General features: G+C 36.4%; 1 pseudogene; it reads left to right on the top strand.

Moving 5' to 3' along the window:
* Positions 1-10,785, top strand: part of LOC104105628 (tryptophan aminotransferase-related protein 4-like) — a 28,188-nt pseudogene extending 17,403 nt beyond the window's left edge.
* Positions 10,786-12,019: the final 1,234 nt, after the last annotated feature.

Consider the following 12,019-nt stretch of genomic DNA (forward strand, 5'->3'; position numbering starts at 1 on the left):
CAAACAACCGAAACTCACCTGAGCCACTCGGGACCCCGTCCAAATACACCAACAAGTCCTATACCATACCACAGACCTACTCGAGGCCTCAAATCACATCAAACAACCTCAAAAATATGAACTACACATGGATTAAAGCCTAATAAATTTTGAAATTTTCAAATTCTACAAACGACGCCGAAACCTATCAAATCACGTCCGATTTACTTCAAATTTTGCACAGAAGTCACATTTCATATTACGGACCTGTTCAAATTTCCAAAATCGGATTCCGACCCTGATATCAAAAAGTCAACCCTCCGGTCAAACTTCCCAAAAATTTAACTTTCGGCATTTCAAGCCAAATTTCACTACGAACTTCTAATTAATTTTCCGTACATGCTCCTAAGTCCAAGATCACCATACAGAGCTATTGGAATCATCAAAACTCCATTCCGGGGTCATTTACACATAAGTCGACATCCGGTCACTATTTTAATTTAAGCTTTAAACCTTGGAACTAAGTGTTCCAATTCATTCCAAAACCTCACCGGACCCGAACCATTTACCCGGCAATTCACACAACAACTATAAAGTACAATTTGAGCAGTAAAGGGGAAGCAAGGTTGTAATACTCAAAACGACCGTGCAGGTCGTTACATATAGAATATAGCTTATATATTATACACTTAGTAACAATAAAGTAAGCAATAGTAGCAATTATAGAAGAAAATTAGAGAGAGATTGTGATAGATTGATAATTTTGTAAGAAAAATGAAAGAATGAGGGGGTATTTATAGTTGAAAATAGGAAAAAATGTAATTATAAAAAGTTTGGGGGGAGGGGATGTTAAATGACTATTTTTTAAATAGCCAACGGTTATTTTTGACAGCCCAACAGCTATATATTAAAAAACAAATTAAAAAATATAGCCGTTGGGACCGTTTGGCCCGCTAAGGGACCGGTCCGGTCCCAATCCCTGGCGGACCAAATGGTCCCGGGCCTGACGGGCTCAAAGCATAGGAACGGCCCAGGCCCACTAAAGTTGGGCCTGACGGTCCTGACCCGTTTAACCCGTGGTCCCGAGCCTGGACCGGCCTACTTGCCAGCGTTACCCCTAGCTAGAAGTTTTTAATATTCTTAATCTCCAAACGCACCTACTCGAAAAGCAAATTGAACGTGTTTTGATTCCACGCATTCAACAATTACTTTTTTGTTTTGTTCACTTTATGAAATGCTCTCCAATATTTTTTCTCATTATCTTATTATGCTTCCTACCTGGAAAAGGAGGCCTGTTTTGTTAGCATTTGCATACTTTATACTCGTTTTGGTTTTAAAATCCAAAAAGGACATCAAACAATAATGATTTTAATTGGCCATTTATTGATTTATCTTTTTCAAACAATCAAGTAGAATTAAAAAAAGCAGAATTAGAGAGAACAGCAGCATACTTATAATAAACTGTAATTGGCTGCAATAAGTCATGAACTTAATTCCCAAAGAAAGAAAGAAGAGAGAATAGAGATAATGACAAAGAATATTCAGAGGTTTAGCTATGTTATGTGTCTTTTGGTCTCAATACTTGTGAATATATTCTTTTTCAAGAACATGTATTATGAGAAGGAGTGTTGAAATTGGCAAAAGTACCACATCGGTGGATGACAATTTTGAATGAGAATTTCACCCTATAAAAGGAGGCCTAATGTTTAGGATTTAAATACACCTCTCATTTGCCTTTTATCTTCTTAAGGCATTTGTATCTTCTCTCTTTAGTATTATTTCACTTGTAATTTTGGAGTGGAATAAAATATTGATTGTGTCCGAGGAAGTAGGCAAAATTGGCCGAACCTCGTAAATTCTGGTGTTCTTTTATTGTTGTCTTATTGTCTTGTTTATTATTTAGTGGTTGTCATAATTTTTGGTATAGTAGTTGTGACTCATTCACACTATATACATTTGGCTTCCGCAACAATTGGTAACAATTGGTATCAGAGCCAAGGTACTGTCTAAGTATGCTCTGTGGTTGCAGCATAGTCTGATCTTCCACATCAGAAAAGATCTATCTTGGTAACTGAGTCAAGGTTCTATCTGAGTATGCTCTGTGGTTGCAGCTTAGTCTGATCTTCCACACCAGAAAGGAAATAATCTTGATTTGTGTCGTCAGCTACTAAATAATATTTGTGTCAAAATGGGAGACAGTAAACAAGAAGAATCTACATCAAGTGTCAATAATACGTCATCGTTGGCATCTTCGCTTATGACAAGAATTGTGTCAAATGCGAAATTTGCGGTAGAAATTTTTGACGGGTCAGGACATTTTGGGATGTGGCAAGGCGAGGTTCTAGATGTTCTTTTTCAACAAGGGCTAGATCTTGCCATTGAAGAAAAGAAGCCAGATGTTATTGGAGAAGAAGATTGGAAAATTATCAATCGTGTTGCTTGCGGTACCATTCGATCCTACCTTGCTAGAGAGCAGAAATATCCATACACAAAGGAAACTTCTGCAAGTAAATTATGGAAAGCACTGGAGGATAAATTTTTGAAGAAAAACAGTCAAAATAAATTGTACATGAAGAAGAGACTGTTTCGCTTTACCTATGTTCCTGGTACCACAATGAATGAACATATCACCAGTTTCAATAAGTTGGTCACAGATTTGCAAAATATGGATGCAACTTTTGATGATGGTGACTTGGCCTTGATGTTATTGGGGTCACTTCCTAATGAGTACGTGCACCTTGAAACTACTCTACTCCATGGAAATGACGAAATTTCTCTCAGAGAAGTTTGTTCAGCTTTGTACAGCTATGAACAAAGAAAGGGAGAAAAACAGAAGGGCGGAGAAGAAGAAGCACTAATTGTGAGGGGTCGTCCTCAAAATCAAACGAGGACTAAGAAGGGAAGATCCAAGTCGAGATCTAGACCCAGCAAAGATGAATGTGCCTTTTGTCGAGAAAAGGGGCACTGGAAGAAAGACTGTCCGAAGTTGAAGAATAAGGCCAGACATAACAATGAAAAGGCCATTATGGATTCAAATGTAGCTGATTGTGATGATTCAGACTTCTCATTAGTTACAACAGAGTTATCAACATCATCAGACATATGGTTGATGGACTCGGCTTGTAGCTACCATATGTGTCCCAACAAGGACTGGTTCGTGAATTTTCAAGAAGGAGAATATGGAGTCATCCACACAGCGGATAACAGCCCTCTTACCTCATATGGCATTGGTTCAATAAGATTAAGGAGCCATGATGGAATGATCAGAACATTAACAGATGTTCGATATGTACCGGGTTTGAAGAAGAATCTCATCTCTGTGGGAGCCCTAGAATCAAAAGGGTTCAAAATCATTGCAGAAAATGGAGTGATGAGAATATGCTCCGGTGCACTAGTGGTAATGAAGGCCAATCGGAAGAACAATAACATGTACTGCTATCGTGGTAGCACAGTTATTGGGACAGCAACAGTGACATCCAGTGATGACAAAGAGGCAGAAGCAACCAGGCTATGGCACATGCGCTTGGGACATGCTGGAGGAAAATCCTTGAAAGCTTTATCTAATCAAGGATTGTTAAAAGGCGTAAAGACTTGCAACTTGGAGTTTTGCGAGCATTGTGTCAAAGGGAAACAGACAAGGGTTAAATTTGGTATAGCGATCCATAATACTAAAGGCATTTTGGATTATGTACACTCTGATGTTTGGGGTGCTTCCAAAACACCTTCATTGGGTGGGAAGCACTATTTTGTAACCTTTGTTGATGATTTTTCCCGAAGAGTGTGGGTGTATACAATGAAGAGGAAAGATGAAGTGTTGGGAATTTTTCTCAAATGGAAAACGATGGTGGAGAATCAAACAGGCAGGAGGATCAAGTGTATTCGCACAGACAATGGAGGTGAATACAAAAATGATCATTTCAATAAGGTCTGTGAAAATGATGGCATCGTCCGACACTTCACTGTCAGAAATACACCACAACAGAATGGAGTGGCAGAACGTATGAACCGGACTTTACTGGAGAAGGTACGGTGTATGTTGTCCAATGCTGGCTTGGGCAAAGAATTTTGGGCTGAGGCAATTACATATGCATGCCACCTCATTAATCGTCTACCATCTGCTGCTATTGATGGCAAGACACCATTTGAAAAATGGTATGGAAAACCTGCTGTAGATTATGATTCTTTGCACGTGTTTGGCTCAATTGCATACTATCATGTGAAAGAGTCAAAATTGGATCCGAGAGCAAAGAAGGCTATATTTATGGGGATTACTTCTGGAGTCAAAGGATACCGCTTATGGTGTCCAGAGACAAGGAATATTATATTCAGCAGAGATGTTACCTTTGATGAATCTACCATAACAAATAAGATGACAGTTGAAGATGTCAAACAAACTGGTGGTGCATCAAAGCAGGTGGAGTTTGAGGGAAAATTTATTTTTCCTACACAAGAAGCAGAGGAGGAAACTCATGAAGATTACCCTCTGGAAGAAGAGCCAGTAGAAAGGGAGATTCCAACTCAGGAACCTCGACAACAACTTGAATCAATAGCAACCAGCAGGCCAAAAAGGACAATAACGAAACCTGTTCGTCTTATAGAGACGGTTGCTTGTGCAACCTCAATTGTAGCTGATGGTGTTCCTACCACTTATAAAGACGCAATCCAAAGTTCAGAAGAAGATAAGTGGAGGATTGCCATGAATGAAGAAATGCAGTCCCTTCATCAGAATCATACATGGAAATTGGCCAATCTCCCGAAGGGAAAGAAAGCAATTGGGTGCAAATGGGTATTTGCAAAGAAAGAAGGATTTCCTAACCAAGAAGATGTTCGCTACAAAGCAAGATTGGTGGCCAAAGGATATGCTCAAAAGGAGGGAATTGATTACAATGAAGTATTTTCTCCAGTTGTAAAACATTCCTCCATTAGAATTATGTTGGCTTTGGTAGCACAGTTGGATTTGGAACTAGTTCAGATGGATGTAAAAACTGCGTTTTTACATGGAAACTTGGAGGAGGAAATCTACATGACTCAGCCAGAAGGATTCAAAGTTGCTGGAAAAGAAAATATAGTATGCAAACTTGAAAAATCGTTGTACGGATTGAAACAATCTTCTAGACAATGGTACAAGCGATTTGACAAGTTTATGTTGCGGCAAGGGTACAAGAGAAGCAAATACGATCATTGTGTGTATTTGCGCAAACTTAATGATGGTTCCTTTGTATATCTTCTCCTATATGTTGATGATATGTTGATAACTTCCAAGAATTCGGAAGAAATTGATAAGTTGAAGATTCAATTGAAGGAGGAGTTCGAGATGAAGGATCTGGGTGAGGCAAAGAAAATTCTTGGCATGGAGATAATAAGAGATAGACGTACAAAGAAACTCTGTTTATCTCAGAAAGAATATTTGAAGAGAGTACTAAAGCGTTTTGGCATAGATAAGAAGACTAAGCCAATTAGTACGCCACTTGCTCCCCATTTTAAGCTAAGTACTACTATGTCGCCAAAGGATGAAACTGAACAGGAGTATATGTCAAGGGTACCATACGCAAATGTTGTTGGTAGCTTGATGTATGCAATGGTTTGTACGAGACCTGACATTTCACAAGCCGTTGGAGTTATTAGCAGATATATGCATAATCCAGGAAAGGAGCATTGGCAAGCTGTGAAATGGATTCTACGGTATATTCATAGTACTGTAGATGTTGGGTTAGTTTTTGAGCAGGAAGGCAATCGGTCTGTAGTTGGATATTGTGACTCAGATTTTGCGGGTGATCTGGACAAACGAAGGTCAACTACTGGTTATGTGTTTACTTTTGCAAAGGCACCAGTTAGTTGGAAGTCTACTTTGCAGTCAACAGTTGCTTTGTCTACAACAGAGGCAGAGTACATGGCTATTACGGAGGCTGTGAAGGAGGCAATTTGGCTTCAGGGGTTGCTAAAGGAGCTTGGTATTGAACAAAAAAATATTACAATTTTTTGTGATAGTCAAAGTGCTATTCAATTAGCGAAGAACCAAGTTTATCATGCAAGGACGAAGCACATTGATGTTCGGTATCATTTCGTACGAGAAATCATAGAAGAAGGTGGAGTCACGGTGAAGAAAATTCATACTACGGAGAACCCTGCTGATATGCTGACAAAAGTGGTGACTGCGGTCAAGTTTCAACATTGTTTGGATTTGATCAACATTGTTGAACACTAAAGATTGAAGATGAAGACACAACCAAAATTTGTTATTGAGAGAAAATTGAAGATGTGGAATTTTGCCAAGGTGGAGATTTGTTGAAATTGGCAAAAGTACCACATCGGTGGATGACAATTTTGAATGAGAATTTCACCCTATAAAAGGAGGCCTAATGTTTAGGATTTAAATACACCTCTCATTTGCCTTTTATCTTCTTAAGGCATTTGTATCTTCTCTCTTTAGTATTATTTCACTTGTAATTTTGGAGTGGAATAAAATATTGATTGTGTCCGAGGAAGTAGGCAAAATTGGCCGAACCTCGTAAATTCTGGTGTTCTTTTATTGTTGTCTTATTGTCTTGTTTATTATTTAGTGGTTGTCATAATTTTTGGTATAGTAGTTGTGACTCATTCACACTATATACATTTGGCTTCCGCAACAATTGGTAACAAGGAGAAGTTGAGTTGGAGCCAAAGAGCAGCAGAAGAAGCAGAAGCAGTAGCTGCAATTTCATGCTCAGGAAATGGAAGAGTATATGTTGATGGCATTGTTGTAGATGGAAAGCCTATTTGTGAATGCTATTCTTGTTATGGAGGCCGTGATTGCTCTTTGTTATTACCCAATTGTCCTGCTGATGTTGAAGGGTAACATTCTCCTACTTTTTATTAGTTCACAATTCAACTAAACTCATTACTTTCGATTCAAGCTCTCATTAAATACTTTTCAACGGATAATTTTACAAATTTTCATGAGTTTTGGATTGTAACACATGCGTCTGCCTTCTGGTTTCAAATATCGCACGAACATTCTTAGTTTGATATTTAATGTAACAAAACTATATCGTAACCTAAATGTAGACAAGTTTACCCCTTATGTTTTTTATTTTCATGTAAAAATATACTGTGTATATTGATCAAATATTACTTTCTATACATATATATTAAATTTTGAAAAACATTCGAACACCCTTGATGAAATACCTGACTTAGTCGCTACCTATTACGCATATCGGAATAGGGCTATACGTAATGTATTGATTGTTTAATGCAGTGGGGATCCCCTATTCTTGGAACCTTTTTGGATACAAAATGCAGCAAACAGTGCAGTAGTAGTAGCAGGTTGGCATAGAATGAGTTATTTCTTTCCTAATCAATCTTACATATCCAAGGAGCTTGAGAAAAACATAAGAAAGATACATGCAATTGCCAAAAATGCTGTCACAGATGGAAGATACATTGTTTTTGGAGTTGGCTCTACCCAGCTCTTAAATGCTGCAGTTCATGCTCTTTCAATGGAGAACTCTCCCTACTCTGCTAAAGTGGTTGCAAATAAAATCCCTTATTATTCGGTTCGTTCTCCTCAATTGATGAATTTTACTTATATATATTAGCAGTGCAACTTTATTTTACAGTATCAGTACAATTTAATCAGTTGTACTAGTAGATAGTGAGTTGGATCTAGGATTTGAATTTTAATTCATGGATTTGTGATGCCATTGAATCTGCTGACCCTTTGAGTTACGGGGCTCAAAATTTTATATTTGTACATATTTAACAAACTTCTTAACAATATACTGAGTTTGAGCCAAACCTATTGGGTTCGTAAGAATCCGTAGATCATACTATACATCCGCCTCGGCTTAAATATGCTCGATGATAGAAGTAATTTTATGCTGCCAAATTGTTTAACTAGTTGTAGCAGGTTATTTACCTTACAGCCAAATTAAAGAGTATTGGTCGAATGGTAATATATACTTGTGGAGCATATATACTTGAAATTAACTAATTTGATTTATCTTTCTTAGCCTTACAAGTTTCAAACGGAGTTCTTTCAAACACTTCATTATGAATTTGAAGGAGATTCATCCATTTTAAGAAACAAATCAGATTTTGCTGGAAATGTGATTGAGTTTGTGACTTCACCAAATAATCCATATGGGAATTTGAGAAATTCAGTTTTAAAAGGCCCAAATGTGAAGACAATTTATGATCGTGCTTATTATTGGCCTCATTACACTGCAATTCCAGCTCCTGCTGATGAAGATCTCATGATTTTCTCCATTTCTAAGCTCACTGGTCATGCTGGAAGCTGAGTTGGGTAATAAACAACATCCAATACTTAAATGATTTTTTTTTTTTTTTTTGCATGAAATTAGTAGATAGAATATAACAGTGTTAACAAGAACAAATTTTATACACAATATATTCTCATGCATTTGTGTCAACATTGAATGTGTTAAATCATTCATATATATTAAAATTAGGAAAACAGGAAAAAGAAAAAGCAAAAAAAAAAAAAAAAAAAAGACTGATCTGATTTTTGGCCACTTCACCGAAAATTATTTGTAGGAAAATCAGTAACTTTTTTTTTTTTTCTCATATCTCACAAATTCCCTCCATGCTGAATTTCAAAAGTCAAGGATTTTGATCAAATGCATTTTTTTTAATATAGATTTATGTAAGTTTTTAAAAATATAACTCAAAAAAGATAAACCTTTTATATCAAAGGAGTACTAAAACTTTTCAAGCATGTAATTTCATGTTTTGGTTATTTTGCCATGCATAATTGTAAGATGTAATCCTAAAAAAAAGTTTAACCAAACAGTGATGCAACAAATTCAAAAACAAAATTAAGAAAAAAATCATATCACGCTAGTTTATTCTTGAAGAATTAATAGAAATAGCCGCCATTCAATTAAACTAAAAAATAGCCGGCAGGAGTATATTATATATATAATCCATGTATATGTGTATAATTTATTATCTATGTACACTTACCTTTAGTGGGTTGCTCTAGTGGTAAGCATCATCCACTTCCAACCAAGAGGTTGTGAGTTCGAGTCACCCCAAGAACAAGGTGGGGAGTTCTTGGGGGAAGGGAGCCGAGGATCTATCGGAAACAGCTTCTCTACCCAGAGTAAGGGTAAGGTCTGCGTACACACTACCCTCCCCAAACCCCACTAGTGGAATTATACTGTGTTGTTGTTGTTGTATGAACACTTACCTTTCTTTTAAGAAGTGCCTTTTAATCTCTTTGAGGATTATTTGTTTTCCTTGACAAGTGTAGTTGGGCTATTGTAAAGGACGTGAATGTATATAAAAGAATGATGGAGTTTATTGATGTTGCTGAAATGGGGACCTCAAAAGATGGCCAGTTGAGAGCCTTAACTCTTCTGAAAGTTGTTGCTCAAGGAGATGGCAAGCAACTCTTCAATTTTGCACATGAAATCTTAAGTGATCGCATTTTCTCTTTATCTAAACGTTTTACCCTCCAAAGTATTCCAACTCAGTATTGCACATTTTTTGACAGAGCCAGAGAACCATCTCCGGGTAACTTTTTTAACTCAAGAAATATTTTTAGATAAAGACTAAACTATCTTTTAGAAAAAAATAAAAAACTCTTTTTACTCAAGAAGACTTTTAGTGGGCATTTGGACACAAGAATTGTAAAATTCCAAAATAGGGAAAAATTATTTTTCAAGTAAAAATGGTATTTGAAATTTAGAGTTGTGTTTGGACATGAATATAATTTTGGGTTGTTTTTGAATTTTGTGAGTGATTTGAGTGAAAATTTTGAAAAACAGTTTTTTGGAGTTTTTAAAATTTTCGAAAATTTTCAAAATGCATCTTCAAGTGAAAATTGAAAATTTTATGAACAAACGCTGATTTCGAAAAAAAAGTGATTTTTTTTTTGAAAAAAAAAGAAAAATTTAGGGCTAATTTGTCTACAAAAAGTCGGACACTTATTGAAAATAACACAAATTATATATCAATTTGATCTAGATAGGTACTAAGTCTTTGAGATTAATAGAAAGGAAGCTTAATCGGAATGAATAATATTTTTTCTTCTATGATCGATCGATATAAACATCAATACCAAAACATTATACTTTTCATTACAAAACTAACAAATCGAAAAAAAGATGGATTATTTTGAGAAAATATTTTTGGTCCGGAATTTGTGCTTGTGGAAATTATCAGAGTAATTGAAGATGAAAAAGAAGACCTGAATTTTTGTGAACAATGCGAAGTCCAATTTGAGAAGACCGAATCGGTCGCTAGAACTACTGGTTTTAAAGCCCGAAATAAATAGGCTTACTTTTTCTTCACTTGAATCATAATTACAAGAATCTAGATTTGAGTGAATTCCTTAAAACCATTTAAAGTATCAAACCAGACCTATATATTTACAAGCAGTATGACAATATACAAAACTATCTTGCGTATGCCACTGTGTGTGTGTGTGTGTTTTGGGTGTTCATCATTGTGGCGTTGATGGCAGGTTATGCATGGGTGAAGTGTAAGAGAAAAGAAGATAAAAACTGCACACAAGTCTTCAGAGTAGCAAAAATCATAGGTCGACCAGGCAGCAAATTCTTTGCAAAAAATCGTTATGTTCGACTTAGCTTGTTGAAGGGTCAACATGATTTTGAGACGTTGATTCGTCGACTGAAACAATTGGTTTCTCAAGAAGATGTACAACCCATGTCAAGTTTTTAACTACTAGATCGATCTATGATTATGCATCCATACCTCTTAGTATGTGATTTAAAATGTCGTGTGAACTTCCTATACTTTCAAAATTTCTTTAATAAAATTTTGACTTAATTGGCCACCATATATTCAACGGCAAAGGGCCAAATATACCTCTCTACTTTCGAAAATAGTCTAAGAATACCCCTCGTTATACTCTATTCCCCTGCAGTCATACTTTGGGTTAAAATATATCCCTCATTTAAACGGAGGGACACGTGTCATCTTCATGTTGGTCAATTCTAAATATCTCCTAATTAATTAAAAAGACTCATTACTCATACCTAAGGCTGGCAAGTGGGCCGGTCCAGGCTCGGGACCGCGGGCCAAACGGGCCAGGACCGTATGAGCCGGTTTTAGTGGATCTGGGCCGATCCTATGCTTTGGGCCCGCCATGCCCGGGACCATTTGGCCGCCAGGGACCGGACCGGTCCCTTAGCCGGCCAAACGATCCTTTTTTTAAAAATAAAATAAAATATAGCCGTTATAAAATAGCCATTTACCCTCCCCCCTCCCCCAACTTTGTTTTAATCCCAAACTTTTTATAATTACACTTTTTTCCTATTTTCAACTATAAATACTCCTTCATTCTTTTATTTTTCTTACAAAATCATTAATCTATCACAATCTCTCTCTAATTTTCTTCTATAATTACTACTATTGCTTACTTTGTTGTTACAATTCGTGAAACAATTGTGAAGTTGGTGAATTGAAGTCTTCAATGATAATCAATATTCAATAAGTTGGTCGTCAATTCGGTAAACTCGTTTCAACTCTTAAGTTTTAATATTATAGTTTTGTTTGTTTTATTTATTTTCTATTACTTTATTAATTAAGATGGCTTCCTTAAAAAAAAAATTTGGTAAAAATAAGGGAAAATTCAAGAGTGACGAATCTAGTGCTCAATCTGTTCCTCCTCAACTGCCCCGGGCTCCCCGAACCAAACTCCATATCCGTCATATACATGCTATTCTTGATAGCGATAATAGTTTATTACAATTTACTGAAAATTAATTTTGCCATAATATTAGAGCTGGTGAACAATTAGACCATGAATTAATAAATGCTCTTTATTCTAATCCAACTATTGATGAAAATGATGACGAGGAAATAGATTTTGATGAAATTCAACCGGATAATGATACACCAACTAGTCCTGCTCCTGATGTTAACCCAACTAGTGATAACCCTGCTAATTCAAATGATGCCCCATCTGATACTCCTGTTACTACCCCTACTTTTTCTAGACAACCTAGCAAACGGACGGAAACATCTCCTGTTTGGCCATTTTTTACTCAACTAATTCCAGAAAATAAGGCTA

The sequence above is a fragment of the Nicotiana tomentosiformis genome, chromosome 12 (genome assembly GCF_000390325.3).
Source record: "Nicotiana tomentosiformis chromosome 12, ASM39032v3, whole genome shotgun sequence".
NCBI classification, from domain to species: domain Eukaryota; kingdom Viridiplantae; phylum Streptophyta; class Magnoliopsida; order Solanales; family Solanaceae; genus Nicotiana; species Nicotiana tomentosiformis.